The sequence below is a fragment of the Harpia harpyja genome, chromosome 3 (genome assembly GCF_026419915.1).
Source record: "Harpia harpyja isolate bHarHar1 chromosome 3, bHarHar1 primary haplotype, whole genome shotgun sequence".
NCBI lineage: Eukaryota > Metazoa > Chordata > Aves > Accipitriformes > Accipitridae > Harpia > Harpia harpyja.
Genome location: NC_068942.1, coordinates 77,316,862 through 77,334,361, shown reverse-complemented (window position 1 = coordinate 77,334,361; position 17,500 = coordinate 77,316,862).

Sequence of the window (17,500 nt, the reverse complement as noted above, 5' to 3'; positions counted from 1 at the left end):
ACTGTTTCCATGCTGCTTTATCATGAAAAAGATGCTTTTTCACTGCATGCAAAAAGTGTTATTTAGAGAAGTTGTTCTGATTTCCACAGGGTAAATACTTATTTAGGGTCTCTCATTTCACTAATTATATCCACTTTTCTAAGCAAGTCTTCACCTGATATATTGCAGCAACACAGAAAAATACGTAACGTCATTGTGGCCTCTGACTAGGGTTTTACTGTCGAAACTTGCTCTTCTCCTGACATATAAATGCTGTTTTGGTATAGTACCGTCAGGGATGGATTTAGCACATCAAATTCACCTGCCAAAACAATGAGGGGAAAAAAAAAAAGAGGTAGGAAAAAATGGAAAAGAGGTATGAAAGGCAAGATTATTTTTCTTTTAATAGCTGCTATTTAACTCTCCTCACTCCCATCTACTTTGTGTTCTGCTAGCTTAAAAGATGTATTATGTGAAATTAGCCAGTAAAAGTTCCACATTTGCCAGATGTTCAGCTGAGTAAAACTTGCAGTAAAGATTTTTGGAGGGTCACTCATTTACCCTCTCATGTCTCCTTCAGCCTTTCCCCTGCCATCTAAATTAAAGTCTTGGCTTGGCGCATCTTCTGATCAAATGCTAGCCACAATTTCTGTAACTTAGTTTTGACTGATGCATAGAGGAATGAAAGAACTGACCAGCCAGGGAGGCAGCAGCATTAGAAGTCACTCTCATTTAATTCCTGCCAGATATTAATTAGTAGACTACCATCACATTCATTTCATAAAATGGACTCATAATAAACTGTGAGAGCGTCTCTTTAGTGAAGGTTTGTGGTCAGATTGAAATGCTGGGAATTTCCGCAACCATTGCAAGTCTTTAGGAACAATGGGGAAACAGGGAAAGAGGCTGATGAAAACTCTTCTGGCTGTCGCTATCAGGGATGTTTCGGCTGGCAGGGAAGCGGGGGGGTCTGAAGAAGCTGGGTAGGAGGCTCTGCTGGGAGTTTCTTTCCTGCATGAAGCACAGAGGTTTGGCTTTTGCGGTTTCGGTGTGAAATTAATCCACTTTTTCACAGCACATAGGTGACTTCAGAAGCCAGAGATGTAGCTTTGCCTTTTCCTCTGATGATTTCCGTGCTGTGCAGTGTCATTTCCAATGAGGCTGACCAAAGTTAGGATTACAGGTCCCCACTTAAACGCTTCCTGTAAGGTTTCAGAAATGCTGCTGCTTTGATTTTGACTTTTGCAAGAGAAATAATTTCCCATGTCCAGGAAGGGGTTCAGATGCCTAAGGTAGGGGGAATTGGCTCACATGAAGGCGAGAGGGTGGACTAAGCACGGAGTCACTTAAGAACCCAAGTCAAGTTTCCTGAAGTTGGTCTCTCTCCTGTGAGCACCCAAATAATTGCACGGCTCTGATCCTTAGGCTTCCAGATGACTACCTCCCATTGACCTCAGCAAGGCAGAGACATGTAGGTGACTGTGGGGTGCAGGCAGTGCAAGTCATGTACCTTTACACTGTTATTTTGTAATGAAATCTCAAATGACAACCAAAGTCACTGCAGACTTCCCGGATGCAATCAGAGCCCCAGGTAGCACATATGGGTGCTACTGGGGATTAGGTCAGGGTTGCTTTATTTGGAGAAGCCTTCCTTGTTTTCTTGCTTAAGCCTAATGATTTTGTGGGGGAGTGAGTATTAGTTCCATCTGAAGCTCCATCCCAGTATGCTTTCAGACACAGCTTTGACCATCTGACTTAAAAGGACCTGGAAGACAGACTGAAAATGCCCAGGAGGAAATAACTGTTCTCCAGCATTACAGATGCCAAAGCAAAGTGTTAGCTCTACATGTGATAAAACCTGCTGCTTCCATGCCATAATCTGCTGCTAATGGAATTGGGGAGAATATGCAAATTGTGTTCTCATCAAACATTTAGAAATAAAAATATAACAACTCTGAAACTGGAGGAGACTTTCCAGATTATTCATCTTGTAGTGTCTGGTTCCTAAAAACTGCGAATGCCCATGCTTTCTTGAGTACTAGGCAGTGGGCCATATTCCTAACTGGTATCAGTCAGTAACAGCTCCATTCATTCGGATGGACCAGATTTAGCCCATCTGGACATTAATTTGTCTTTCTGACAAGATTTGAACGCTCATTTTGACATGTTCAGGAGTTGAGCCTGCCAGCAGTTGTTTCTTTCCTTGGCAAACCTCTCCAGTGCTAGAAGCACATTTTTTCCCTTTACGGCATGCACAGGCACTGCAGAAGGGCTTAGCTGCTGGTTGTAATGATCTCATATATTTTGGAAGCTCACCCTTTTACAAGGGTTGTGCCTGGGGTGCGGACAGATGGGGTCTGCCCACCTCTCCTTTGGATGCTTGAGGGATCTCCCAGGTCTTTCCCTACAGTGTCATTTTGAGCCATGTCTCTTTTATTTGTCTTTTTCACTCCTCCTCATTACCTGCTCTTCACCCTGGGGCTCCTCAGGGCTTTCTTGCTATAAATTCGATTTGGAAGCAGAAATTGGAAATAGAAATCAGTGGTTCTGCAATTACAAGGAGGGAATGTGTCCCAAAGGCTAGGTGGATGTGGTTTGACTCAAGCTCTTGATACAGAGTTGGAAATTAAAACCATTCTCCACTGATGTCCCTTTGCAGGAGATGTCTACAAGGAAAAGACTACGTGGCCTTCTTCCTGGAGGTAAGGCTCATCAGCAAAGCAGCACATGTGCTGATGGTCTGGAAGAAATAAGCAGGCATTGCTAGCAAGGTGATAGTGTATTTTCATTGAGAAAATTTAAACAAATACAGTTCTGTTCAATAGCCATATTTTAAATGGAAGGGAGTGAAGTTTTCTGTGTAATGAGATTGAGGCTGATATTAAAGATAACCTTAAATGTGGCCTGAAAGCAAATCAAATCACTTGCCCCAGTTGCGAGTAAAGCAGCGAAGTGAACGTTAAGGCAAAACCAAGTGGGAGAGTGATAATGACGCTGTGGGTGCAGAAATTACCACATTCATGAGAGGAGCCAATTTCAGACTTGAGTGCACTCAGGCTGATGGTGAGGGGATAGAAACAAGGTAGAAAATCTCCAGACCAGAGCACGGAAAATGCTGCATTGCAAATCCAGTAGCAACGGTGGCTCTTGAGTGTGTCAAACTGGGGGAAGCAGGCGACGACTGAAGGTAATAGGAAAGACAGGTCTGTATGTAAGAAGGAGAGAGGGAAGGGTTGGAGCTCATCAGTCTGACCCCAATTATATGGATATAAATGAACATTCAGGGAGAAAAATAAAGCATGGAGGTAAATAGGAAATTGAAGAGAATGCAGCCTGGATCTAGCAAAGGCAGATTGTGTTGTATGAATCTGATATCTTTGATAAAATAATGGATTTTTCTAGACATAGATTAGATCTATGGCATTTCCTAGCTGGATTCAGTGAAGCAATTGATATAGTGCCTTGTGAAAAATGACTAGGTGAGCTGACGGGGAGAATAATACAAGAATTGGAGATGAAGGCATATTAAAATGTCTAAAAGAGAGAACTAGTGGATTTTGCTAAAAGGAGAATTTGGGGGGGGGGGTAGGAAGAAATTGCTGGGAAAGTTGCTCAAGAGTTGGCCTTGAAACGAGCTCTAATTAGTTGTTAGTGAGCTTGTGACACCTTGGACAGCATGAGCTGGGGAAATGACCCTGACACAACATCCTGGAGTATCTGCTGCGAAGAAGTGGGTGTCCTTGGAGAGGGAAGGAAGAGTGCTGGGGTGCGACAGCATGGGTGCAGAGTCATGGGAGTTCACATGGTAAGGGACCAGCTCGCTAGTTAGGATAGACAAGGGGAAAAGAGATGCCTGTGGGTATTGGTAGTTAATACAGTCCTGAAATATTAGGAAGTCTGGTGTGAAAACCAGGTGGCTGGAGCTCTAGGAATCATAAGGGCAGAGAACAATGAGAAGAGCTGGGTTTGCTTGGCTTGGAGCAGAGTTCAGACTGAGTGTATGGTGGGAAACAAAACCAGGGGCATGAAAGGGATGACAGTGTTAATGAAGGGCAAGGGTGCCTACCTGGTCCACAGTACCTTAACTCTTGCTATTTCAAATGGGACAATTGCACCTGGGGCAATGCAAAAAGCAATGAAGCAAACCAGCTGGGGAACCTGTGGTCCAGAGAAGACTGAAATGTCCAGATGGTCTTCAAGTATCAAAAGTCGTTGCAAAAAGGAAGGAAAAAAACTAGGCCTAACCTGCAGCAATGGAAATCTAGACTAAATCTAGACTAAACGCTAGTCATAACTTTTAATGTAAGGATCACAAAATGGTGTGGTAGAACAGCGAGGAGGCTGTGGGATGTCCATCACTCGGGATTCTTGGGACTGTTTACACCATGTCAGAGAAGTCCTTAAGGTAGTTTGGTGTTGCCAAAGAGGGGCTGGGGAGACGTGTACTCACTCCACAAGTGTATCTAGGCTTGAACACCAGCATGAGGGGGGAATATTAAAACTATTGGACATAACGAACAAGCAGACACAAATAGGCCACCAGTAATTTAGGCTGACCATTAGGAGATGATTTTTAACCTTCGGAGAACTGAAACTATTGTCTATCAGAACAGAATACCTGGGCTGGTTTTAGGTGGACCTTTTCCATGGGGTTATGTTGTGTGACTTGCTACAGCAACAGACAATGAATGCGGTGACTTGGCAGGAGCTGGTGCACCCTGCTTGCACCGTTGCCTTCAGCAGCCGTATTGTCAGGGCTAGATGTAGATGTCAATAAGACTATCTGAATAGTCTTGAGTTTTGTGCCACCTCTTGGAAGGCTTGAGCTGTAAGAAGTCAACCCTGTCCTTTGGTAACAGCGCCCTGAGGGCTCTCCCCATGATCCAAGCGTGGAAGGCAATGAATTCAGCTGCCAGCCCCGGTTCTGTTGTAGAGATTTCCTTACATCAAAGGTGTTTCTTCCAGTAGTTCTGCCTTTCCTGAGATGAATAGAATAAATTAAAAGAGAATTTTTAAACAGCCTTTTAAAAAAACTTTGTGTTTTTTGGTTTGTTGTTTTGGAGTTTTTAAATTTTTTTTTTCAAGTCCTTGATGTAGCACAAAAGTAATGTATGATGTTGGGCACATTGGGGAAAACCACTCCCACGGTTCTCATTGCCTCTCAGGAAGTCTGGATTGATGATTCCTGCCGTTGCAGAGAATGCTTCCAGGCTATGAGTGCATATTTTCCTCTCAGATTTAACAGTATTATTTTACACTTACATGACACTTTTCATCCTGAAGGATGCTGGAACACTTCACCAACTACGTACAGCACTTCTGAAGAGGTAAAAAATAGTAGGCACTCTTGAGAGATCATCTTGATTGTGTGCTGGTCTCACAGATCCTGACCGAGATCCCTCCGGTGCAATGCGCTCTCTGGATGTAGTGTCACCTGCTAAGGACTGAACCCTGATGCAGCAAATGCTGTGTTATAATAAAAGGGAAGCTTTAAAATATTGCAGGTGATCACTATTGATCATTATCATTATCAAATAAGATTTTCAAAATTATGATGATCATTATAATTATCAAAGAAGATTTATGGTGATGATGTTCCCTCTAGCCTGTGAGAGGTGAGTGTCTCAGCTTAAGGCTTGTGGGCTCTGAGCTCCTTGAAGCATCCTTCTTTCTTAATGCTTATAGTTAAATCCACACCTCAGCATGTTCTGTAATTTATTGCAGTAGCCTCTTCTCTCCCCCTTGGGTATTCCCATGCTCAGTTATACCTCTGCCACCAAAGACAGAACTTCCTTAATCTTTCTTCCTTCTTCATTAAATTCACAGTTTTGGTAATTTGCAGATGTTGTGGAATCTGGCCCTGTTTTCCACCCTGCAGACTTGCAAGGCAGCAACATCATTTAAGCGCCATATGGTTCTCGACAAAGTCAGGTTTCACATCCAACCTAAACAGTTTAATATTATCAAAAGCCCAAGCTCACTGCAGCAATAACAACCCCTGCTTCCTCCCCCTGCATTGTATAACAAGAAGAAGAAAGCTCTCAAACCGAGCAAGCTGCTGTGATCTTGAACAGGGGCTGCAGGGCTGGGGAAAAGTCTTTGTAGCACCCTCGTTATGTTCGTAGGACAACGAACGTCCACCTGGACCACAAAGTGCAAACCCAGGTCTGTTTTCAATTAGGATGCCTTAAAAACACAGACCAGGTTTAGTTCCTATTGTTGCCATATATAATTAATTTATTTGATGTTTAAGTTTTAATGAGGGAATGCTACATGCCTCCAAGCTGCAGAACACCCAGTTGTCTCTATTGTTTAATATATATTTGGCTTTTTCTCTTTTAGGGGCTTGGATTCCAGTCCCCACCAAATTTGATGCACGCAAATATTTTCTGGCAGAGTTTAATGTATTCAGCATGAGGAGGGGAGGACAGGCTGGGTGGGGACAGGGGAGCTGAGCTGAGTATTCATTCCTCAAGCTGCACTGGTGGTACAGTGATGAGAAAAGACTAAGTCTTCAACTTCCTCACTTAATAGACTGAGAGGTCTCTGTAGATGATGAGTAATGCTGCATGGAGCAGATGCCAAAATGGAACAGGAGCCCTGAGACGGGTTTTGTTGCAGTACCTTGTAGCAATCAGAAATGATTATCCTCGTTGTGCTATGATGCTATCAGTTGGCTGAGGACTTCACACTGAGTCACAGCAATCAGTATCCCAAATGGTTACAGACATCTGCGTTGCATCACAATAACAGCAATTACATTGCTATGCTTGCATCCCATGGGATTTCCATCGACATCCATACCATGAGTGCTCTCACTATCCCCTCAGCCTTTGGTGCAGTCAATGACAGGGCTTGCCCAGCCCAGGACCTGAGTGTCCAAGTAATGTGCCAGCTTTTCAGTACAAAATACAGCCTGGAGAAGGGATGGGAGAGAGACATGTAGGCCTGTAAGGTAGCATGCTTAGGAAGTCTTTTCCTGTTGGGAGCATAGCTTTCTCCTATTTATAGCAGAATAAGATAAAGGACTAATAGTGGTTTGATGTAAAAAAAAGTCATTTACAGATTAATTAGCATTTTAAAGAGCCACGGGGGCTTTTTAGGAGAAAGGTCGATGGAGCTACCAAATGAGGACATTTAGACACAAGTGATGATCTACAAGTCTTTTCTTGGTAACTTACTGGAGGGTGAACATGTTGTTAGAGTTGTTAGCAGTGGGGTGTCTGTTATCTGGGACTAAATAAATCATCTCTGCAAGCTGATGCTTCTAGTGAAGTGACAAAAGCACCCAGATGTAGCATTTCCTACCAAGCTGCAACATAGGATTTGCTGGAGAGAGGCTGTGCTGGGGTGAGATACAACTCCCGAGCAAGAAAAGGATTATCCCTGCAGATTACAAGCAAGTCAATTAAAAAAATAGTCCTTCCCTACAAGGGGTTTAACCCTGATGTAGCAGGACAGGTACCAAGAGGTAAGATGCAGGGGATGCTTTCCTTTCATATTCTCTTTGTTGGAGTACGTGGATTGAATACAGGGTTTGTGATCTCAGCATTTGCATGTTGACATCGGAAAGAGCTCCCTGAGGAAATGGTGGAGAACTTCTGCATGGAGAGCTTTCGGGGAAGATGTGAAGTCAAAAAGGATTGCTACTGCCTGTGAAAAGTCAACTCATTCATAACAAAAGGCAAAACTCAGTCTCTGGGATGCAGAAGTCAATCAAGGAAAAAAAATCTCAATTCTGCTTGCTCAGCATGCATGTTTGTTTATTTTCTGCTGTGGAAAAAGGGCTAACGAATGTTACTTTAAATGCAGCTAATTAGGTGTGGTCTTTTGAAAAAATCATATTGCGCCTTGCTGAAATCTTCATACTGCCCACAATAAATCTGGTTGGATTATATCAGGAATATGTTGCTAACACATGGGTTACCAGCAATGTTTTTGTTAGTTGTAGCTATTTGGCTGGAAAGCAGAAGGGCCCCTGTACCCTGAAAACAACCACCTTCCTGTAACCCCAGCTGAACAGATCCGCTACTTATGTGTAACAGCACCGCTGAAGCCCTAGAAAATGCAGTATCAGATGATTAAAAGGAGCTGCTTGCCACACTGGATCTTGCCTCCCCTTCTGTGGCAGCTAGAAAGAGGCAAGCACAGGTTAGCAGTGTTTTTGTGCTTGGGTGTGTTTGTGGTAAAAGTGGAAACCTGCCAAGTCCAGCTGAGCTGGAGGGTAGTCCTGCTAAATGCTTTGATTCAAAATCACCAGAGGTGAGTGCACGGCGGGCCAAATACTGCATCTTCTCAGCTGGGCAAAAAAGTCCATTAAAGGGAATAGGAGCAGCAACCATAACGGGGGATTCGGGATCTGGCCTGCAGGGCTGAAAAAAGTGCTCTACCCAGTGTGGTTCATGACCATGGCAGCAGCTGCCAGAGGGGCAGAGGGGATGATGTCTGTCACTAGACGCCCTGTGTGTGGCCTCGTTGGGAGAGGGATGAACATTTCATGCTTCCCAGCTCTTGCAAGGAGACCAGTGGTCATGCAGGGGGCTGTGCGCAGAAGTATTTTTAGGAACAGCTGTGAAGGTCACACTACCATGGGTCCATGGGACCAGGACACCATTCCCATTTTCCTGCTAATTCAAGTAATGTTTGCACTTTGACATTGCTGATATGTCTTTGGATTCATCCTCCTGTAAAATACAAGGATTTTTCTCAGTTTTTAAGGGCTTTTTGTTTTTCAGCAGAAGTGAGTTATCTGGGTCTGGTTTGGGAATCTGAGCTCCAGGAAAACAACCACCAATAAAAGCTGCTGCTCTTGTATGAGTTGTCTGGGCTTCTTTGCCCTTGGAGGATCTGGTCCTTCCTTCTTGGGGGAGATAGGGCTGGGTGGTTACTAGATATCTGAGCTGCTCTTGAAGTCATACCTCATCCATCCAAGTCCTGTGCCTATTGTGTCTGTAATACTGAGCAAGACAGAGGTTGCAGTTTCTCCAAATGCTTGGAAGTTAGGGAATGACAGCTGAAGTTTCCATTTTAACCTTTCTACTCCTCTGTGGAAGTGTGCAATTTTACTGATTTCTATCATGGGCTAAATAAGGTGGTTTGGCCCCCAGCTTATGCACAGACTTGACTAAATCAGCTTCATTCAGATTTTTCTCCCTAAACCTGCCATTGCCTAAATAAAGCCAATGACCTTCACCAGGAACTGCAGCTCCAAAAGTTAAAATACAGAAAATCTGCATGTCTGGAAAGACTTATTTATGGGGAACTGCAGCTCTTCCACCCCAATAAAAGCTTTTCAACTGTCTGGCATAGCTGTAACAAGATTAGAGCTTGTGAACACGGCATTGTCTCGCTAACCTTGCTGACGTTTTGCTGGCTCTATCAGTGTTTGCAGTGCGGTGCACAGTTTGTCGGTGCTCTGGTCTGACGGTGGTGGTAGCAGATGGTATTTGTTTAATTCTGCTTGTTCCCAGAGCGCGTGTGGGCGGCTTTTTGCTGCCCAGGTGGAGGGAGGCACAGCGGGAGCTGGGACACCCTGCGAGGCTGTGACATGATGGGGAGGGAGACCTGCAGACCCCTGTTTTAACCTCTCTTCTGCCTAGTCTTCTCTACTTTAAAAGTGTAGTTCAAGCTTTGCTCTGATAAAGCAATCAGGCTTAGAAATACAAAGCTTTTTGGAGAGGCTTTTTGCAAGGCAAAGGCTGGTCCAACAGAGGAACGGGGTGAAGGGGGTGCAGCAGGGGCTCGCAGAAGGCAGTGGCGATGCTCAGGGGAACAGTAGCTTGCAGAACTGGCTGCCAATGTGAAGGACCTGTTCTCACCTGGATTTTAACCTTTAAATATGTTATAAAATGCTCAGCCCTAGGTTATTTTTAGAAGCCCTGACAATCCCAAGCCAACTGAACCGTTTTGCTTCACTGGCCCTGGCACTGTTGTGGTGCAGTGGGTCGCAACTCGGAGAGTGCATCCCACCTATAAATGCACAGGGGAGCATGCCAGGAGGAGAGAGGTTGTGTGTTTGTGTACGTGTGAGTGTGTATGGTGCATGAGGGTGGGTGTGAGAGAGAGGGACGGTGCTGGAGGGGGAAATGTGACTCTGCTTCATCCTTCCTGATTGCATCTATGATTTCCGTTAATGGGAATGTAAGTCATTTCATTACATGGTTTGTTTAATCTAAACTTCACCTTTAGCCCCCCTGGAGACAGGGTGAGTGCATGGTTTGTTTTCCCTGTTTCATCCCACTGTGATGCCAGAGCCCTTCTCAGAGATAATGGAGGGGCTGCTCGCCTGCCGGAGTGGCTTGCCGGCTCTTCCCAGCGGAGTGGAGCCGGGAGATGTGGCTGGGGGCAGCAGTCCTCTTCCATCTTCTAACATCCTGCGGCACATGCTGCACCTCCTGCATCAGCCCTCAGCCGCTACCAGCAATGCCACATGTGCCCAGCTTGGCTGTCCCTTCCCTGGACATAGGGGAAAGCCAGGAGGGTGGGGGGCCAGGTTCCTAAATGATAAGGAGGTGAAGGAATGATATGGGAAGGCATAAAATGCAGCCTAAACACACTAAAATGCATCCCGTGGGAGCCAAAGCTGAACTGGGACTGGCCCTTCTCTGCACTGGTGACAGAAACACTGGCTGGGCTGAGGCTTCCCACATTGCCCAAAAACTATGCAGAAAGTGATTTTGTCCCAGCGGAAAATCTGCTGGGGCTTGTAAAATGAGGAAAACTCCTTTGGGTAAGCACAGCTTGATCTAAATCTCAGCTTCAGACATGCCAGCTTCTTTCTAAACATGGAGCGATGTGGCTTTTGTACTTTTAGATTTCTCTTTCCCAGTTTGGATTGGGATCACATGTTGCAGTACCCAAAATTAGAGCTAGAATGGGGACCCTTGCATATTCACTTCTTGCTGAAATCAGGCCCCTTTGAGGGTCTTTAGCATTTTACTGATAATGCTCCTTTGCCAGCAGAACTAGGCACGGGGCCTAAACATGCCCTTATTAAACTCACTGGAAGTTTTGATGTGGATTTCAATGGCACCAGCATTTTTTCCCAAAGGGACCCTGATTTTTTTGTTTTTTTTTCTCTACGGCTCAATCTTACAACTGGTTTCTGCTGACTTTTGCTGATTTCCTTCGCAGGACCAGTAGCCCTAGCAATGGGCAAATAAACAGAAATGGTCCCCAAACCTTGCTGCCAATAGGGACAGTTAAAGAATCAGTTTAGTGCCTACATCTGGAATTTCTTTTACAGTAAATTGACTGGGATGAGGAAGATTTAGATACCAGCAAATTCCAGTTTGATTGTTAACAGGTGCAAATGCAAATGAGGAAAACATCATACCTGGACTTTGGCTCTGATTTTGCCTTCCCAAATCTTCCAACAGAAATTCCTCATTAGAGTTTTTTTGTCCCATAGAAGAAAATTAGAAAATTACTGACTTTCAAGTTGGTTTTCTTGCTTGCTTTCAAAATGAAAGCATCGGTTGGAAACATGTGTGCATGCAAGTCTGCTTGGAAGCAGGGCTGCCCCCCTCTAACCCAGCTCTTTTTTTTAATTCCTTGAAGGTGCCGAAAGACCCCCCAAGAGCTTTTGATCTTTGAAGCTGTTTTATTACAACACAAAAATTATAAGCACAAGAAAAAAATATTTATTTAAAGAAGGGAAAACACTGAACTCCTGGGTGAGATGGATAAATTAAAAGCTGGAAAATTAATCTCCAACCTGCCCTGTGAGTTCTGGCAGGATGAATGTTCTCATCCTGCTGGTCACTGTGTGTATCCAGACAAACGCACCCTGGACCAAAGAGTCTTTTGTACCTAACCTTCCCTAGGTTTGGACCTGGGTAAGCAAGGAGGCTCTGAATGCTTTTGGTGGATTCAGTCTCACTGATTAAAAGCATAAGACCTGTTACAAACTGCCACACAGTGAAAGCTTGGGAAAAGGGTGTGATGGAGATCTGTGAAGCCATGCAGGGTGTGGAGCACAGCTCTTGCCTATGCACCGTCCCTCCTACAGGACAGCCCAGCAGATGTCCGGGAGGATGTCGGTGAGGTGCAAAACCACAAGGAATTATTTCTTTACAGGGTGCATCAGGAGGCGCACCCTAAAACTGTAGAAGCCAAAGATTATAAATGGGTTTAAAGTGGATAGACACATTTATGGGAGACAGAACCACCTGTGGTCATCATCGGGTCCAGGTACAAACAGGAGTTTGGGAGATGGCCACCTGCTCAGCAACAGACAGGTCCTCGAGATACACCGAGATATCCTGGGGAAGGGCCCTTTGTCTGTCCCTCATTTCTTATATGCTTCTCCACACGTCCTCACTTCCCTTGGGATCCCTTATCCTCCCTCCATGGGGACAAATAGGCACCTCTGTGAGTTCATCGTCCTCCTCCCCTAATTTGATGTCACTCTTTGAAGTATCACCACTGACAGAATTGGTTGTTCCTGAACCCTCTCTATGTCATTGCACAAAAAAATCCCTCTTTGCCAAGGACGGCCCATGGTATTTTGTCTTGCTCGGGGCAACAGATGAGAGAATTTCCTCTTTCATGGGTTAGCTCAGATGCAGAGCCCACGGTGTTCCCTGGCAGATTATTAGAGCATTAACCATGCTCATTTAATGGTATTGAGATGCAGATAAGATGTAATGTATTATGTATTGTATTCCCTTCTCAGTGTGGCTGAACATGTTTTTTAATGTCAAGGGCAGGTGTTTCTGTGTGATACCTGCTTAGTGGTATTTACGGTGATATTTATTCCAGGGCTGCAGTTAATGTCATTGTCCTATGTTTCGTTACACTCTGAGATTAAACTGCATGTCTGGCACATCATTTATTCAATTATTAAAACATCTTAATGAAGGTTAACAACACAGTGCAGCACGGTTGTGCAGAACCGGCATACGTAAATCCGTCAGGCATTATGTTGGGAAAGGCGACTGAACTGCATCTCCCGAAGTGCAGATGGGGCAGATTAGAAATGCACACAAAATAGTGCCAGAAACACAGCTCTGAACACAATCCTTCTGGGAACCAGAGCTGGAAAAATGGAAAAAGGGCTATAATGGGTCTTCCCGGTTTCAGCTGCCAGGAAGCACTGAGCAGTATCGTTGCGTTTTGGGTTTCTCTCTTGCTGATCCTGGGTGAACACTTCTGTGCTTTGAAAGACCGTTTCCAGAGCAGATCTTTCTCTGATCGTGGCTGGTTAGGCTCTCCAGGGCTTTATGGGGACACTGGGGCTTTGCATAGCTACGGGGAACCCTTTTTGTGGCCATGCAGACAGAGGAGGAGTCCTGCCTCTGCGGGGTCTTGGAGGTGGTGAAGGTGGTGTGGGCTGGGCACTGGGGCTATTGCTAACCACCAGTACAGCTATCCTGCAGCAACCATGGAGGGGCTCAGGGCTGCATAAACGATGTTTGAATCTCTTATTCAACTTAGGAAAAGGCTCCCAGCGCCGCAGAAAAGCCCCGGGCAGCACCCTTGCCACAGCAAATACTGGGATAGTGTTCAAGTTTTTTTTGTTCCCTTGGCAAATATGAGTGAAACCTGGAAAAATGCTAGAGGACTTCATTGTCATTTTATATGATATTGTTAAGGAACGAGTTAAACTTCCAAATGAGTCTGGAGTCAGGGAAATTCTGTAGCTGTCTGTGAGTTATCTACAGCTGACCTGCCACCTAACGCCTTGATCACAGGCTAAAGGGCTTGCTGGTTCAGTTTTACTTCATCAAAACAAGGATGATATTTGTGTTTCGCAGCAAATATCCATGGCCATTACAAAATGCTTAAAAGATACTTTTTCCCTCCAGCCTTGGGTGAGAGCCATTGGATTCACGTGTCGTGCAGGAAGTAAACAGAAATTCTTCTTGCTCAGCAGTCTGTTGATATGCTCACCAATTGCAGCTACATGTATTGCCGGATGGTACAATACTTAATTGAACTGTTACCTTGTTAATTTTTTAATCAAGTCATTATGATCTATTAATGACTTTGGAGCAGTAAAGGTTTTGCAGCCCAGGATATGCCAATATCCTGGGGAATGACTGCTGTATGAGCCGGTCTGAATGATCCTCAGTAAATCAAGTAATGCTACTGTACACTGTAGTTTGCACAGAGAGGGTTATTTAAGATTATACAGATGTCTAAGACATGGAAGCCAAAGTCAGCAGCAAAGGTATTTCCTGTCTTCTTCCAGAGGTATTCCTGTGCCCTGTGCTCATTCCATTAGATTTAATTGTTTCATTCATTTCTCTTGAGATGAAATGATTTGTCCCAAAGCTCAAGTGCTCACAATGTCCTTATGCAGTTCAATAGCCATTCATTGATCCACTTCATAGTCCTGCAAGCATTACCGTTACCTGCTAGTTCAGTGGTGGCCCTGCTGACATCAAGACTCCCCTCCCCAGAGGTAATTAATCACTCATTGCCTCATTCTCTCCAGTTCATTTACACGCTGCAGTGGCAGAGCCCAAAAAAGGGTCATGCAAAGAGAAAACACTCCTGAGTATAATGTTGGTATGGTTGTGAGGACACTGTTGCACTTATTTCTTCACTGCACATCTGCAGATTGCTGGCCTTCCAATGACGCTGTCCCAGCTCAGATTGATGGAGAGGAAGACAGAGTCCTTCACCAGAAACTCACTCATCTTTCACTGTGTTCAGTCAGGTTTGGAAATCCATAAAATAGACCTTTCAAGCATATAAAGATCACCAGGGTAGAACGTTTACCCAGATTTAATGGGGAAGTAACATGAGTGTCGTTGAGGCAAAGGAAAGCTCTCCATCACCCCAGTTTAAGTCCCAAAGGCAATGCTCCGTGACACTTCAAAAATATAAAGTGTAGTAAGAATAAATATAATATATGAGCTTTGCCAATGCAAATGAAAAGCAATTATCCCAAATCGCAGTCTTAATTTATAAGCAGTCAGTATAATTTGAGAAACTGAAATCTGATGTTGCTAAATCAAATTCCTGTAATTCCACTGGGCATTAAGCACATAATAAGATTACACTGTGCACTGAGCATGTCCTTGTTAAATCTGCTGGCTACTGCATTTTTATTGCTCTCCTGGGGGTTTATTGAGTTTACACTTCCAGTAAAAGGTAATGTTTTCACAGTATCTTTGGTACACTGGCCACACAAGGCTGTCTGCAGCAGGCAAAATTGTTAAGCCATATAATTTGCTTACATCCCTTGGCGGCTCAATTGGAAAAAAAAGGCAATTAAAAGACACCATGCAGTTGTATATAACCAAATTAAAAATAATAATAATGAATTTACTGTACTGTAATCAGTAAGGAAAGGAAGCCATGCATAATGGTGAGGTTTAGCCATGAGACAGCTAAATTGATGAGCTCTCCTGTTTAGATTTGTTTTTGAATGCCTGAATAGTGGTGCTAATATGATGATATCTGAGATTATATACAAAAGTGACCTTGAGACTAGCTGCTCTCCAAACAAGGAAGAATAGGATTTCCTTGCAACAGGCTGGTAGTCTTGGAAAATGGATGAGAAGGCAGGGGATAAAGAGAGGACAACAGGTAACTTGGATATTGGCCAGTGAAAGTCCCTGGGAGAAGCACAGTATTTCCTAAGAAAGACCCAGAGATGAAATTTGCCATTTTAGAAGGACACAGAAAGCTAAGAAACAGCAAATTCCCTCCCAACAAACCAATGCAAGACAAAATGAATACAGCAGACACCAAAGAGCTGCTGTTGGCAGTGCACCCTGATGTGCACACCTATGAGCACTTAGCATGGGCATCCTTGCAGAACCATCTCAGCCTTCATCTACAGATGTGCTCTCCTGGTCTTTGATTCCCTCCCACTCGCTAACAGTGTTTGGTTTTAAACTTTTGGGAGTACAAGTCTCCTTGAAAATGCTTATCACTAATCACGATAATGCTGGATAAGCTTGATAGACATGTTAATTTACATTTTAAATCTTTGCCATTGTGGCTGGAACAATTCCTGTGGCTGTGAATAGGCAGTGTAAAATTGTGGGCTCGGATCTGTCCTAAGAAGTAACATCATTTTATTCACTGGGAGCTTATAGCGTTGCGGAATGATCCTGTAATATTTAAATCTCAGTGATTTTGTAGGGCCATCTTTTTTCCCGCTAGTAAGTTCACTTTCCAGAACACTTTTACAGCCAAGGTTTCAAGAACATCTCCAAGTCTGCATCTGGATACCTTGCTCTTATAACTGAATTTTGCCAGAAAAGAACAGGCCAAGTACGCATTCATCTCTGGGAATCAAGATAATTCTGCTAAGCAGGACTTGTGATTGATAGCACCATGAGAACAGTGGACCCTGCAGCCACTTAGAGAGCCCAAAACTTTTGCTTAAGACCAGATCTGAATTAGAAAGAGAGCCTTTCTCTGGCATGCTCTTGCAGTTTCCAGCAGCTGACTCTTAGAAGATTTCTTGCCTTGCTTGGAAAAAAAGAACTATATATTTATATATGATTTCTGATGTGTATAGAAAGATTCCTGGACTGACCTTTTCCTGCATCACTTTTTGTGTTCTACACCCGCAGATACAGCGTTACAGAGCCAAACACATGTGAGGTCAAAGTCTCGCTTGTGGGGTCTCCTGCAGCTCACGCCAGCTTGTGTGGAAAAAGTGGTGGAGGGTCACTTATCATGCACTGAATGCTGCAGCTCTCTGCAGGGACTCACTTTGCTCTGGATTTAATGGTTTGCAACCTGGAGGGTTTTCATGTGTCTAAAACCACAGGTCCTCTAGCCAGTCGCCAGCTATTCCTGATATTTGAGTGTCAAGGCCACAGTCTGCTTCAAAACTGCCTGGGCAATTCCGGAGGTTTCTGTTTGAAATGGTTGCAAACAGCCTGGTTTCTCGGGGCTGCACCCCAAGAAAGATGCACCAAGACTTTGACTGAATTCTTCCATTATTTGAGATTTATTGCTGGCAATGGACAAGTTCCTTTAGGAAGGCCTTAACATGAGCTGACAGTAATTCACCAGGAGTTTGGTATGTTTTTACCTCAGGGAACTCTAAACCAGCCAGCCTTCCCATGACGAAATATCACAGAGGTCACAGAACAAATAGGGTTAGGGTTACAAATGTGTTTATCAGTGTCAGGAGAATTATGTCTTCTAGCCCTGTCAGATGGGCATCTTAAGACATCTACTTTGGAAGACTTACTGGGAGAAGGAAGAGCTTGAACCATAAACCTCAGGAATGCTGTGTGTGCCATGCAGGCTGCCCCTTAAGTGTTGATAACATATTGGCGTTGCCAGGATGGAGTAGAACTAGCTTTTCACTCTCTTTTCCACTACAAGGACTAGGAGGTATCTGAGGAAGCTAGGAGAAACTCAGAGCAAACAAAAGGAGTTGCACCTTCCCATTATAGGCTGTTGCCTGTGGAACAACCACAGCCCCTTGACCAACTGTGGATACAGATGCTAAAATATTGACGGGGGCTCCAGGGAACGCTAAACAAGTTCATGCAAGAGAGATCCACCCAGGGTTACTAACTGCACAGGAACCACATCTGTA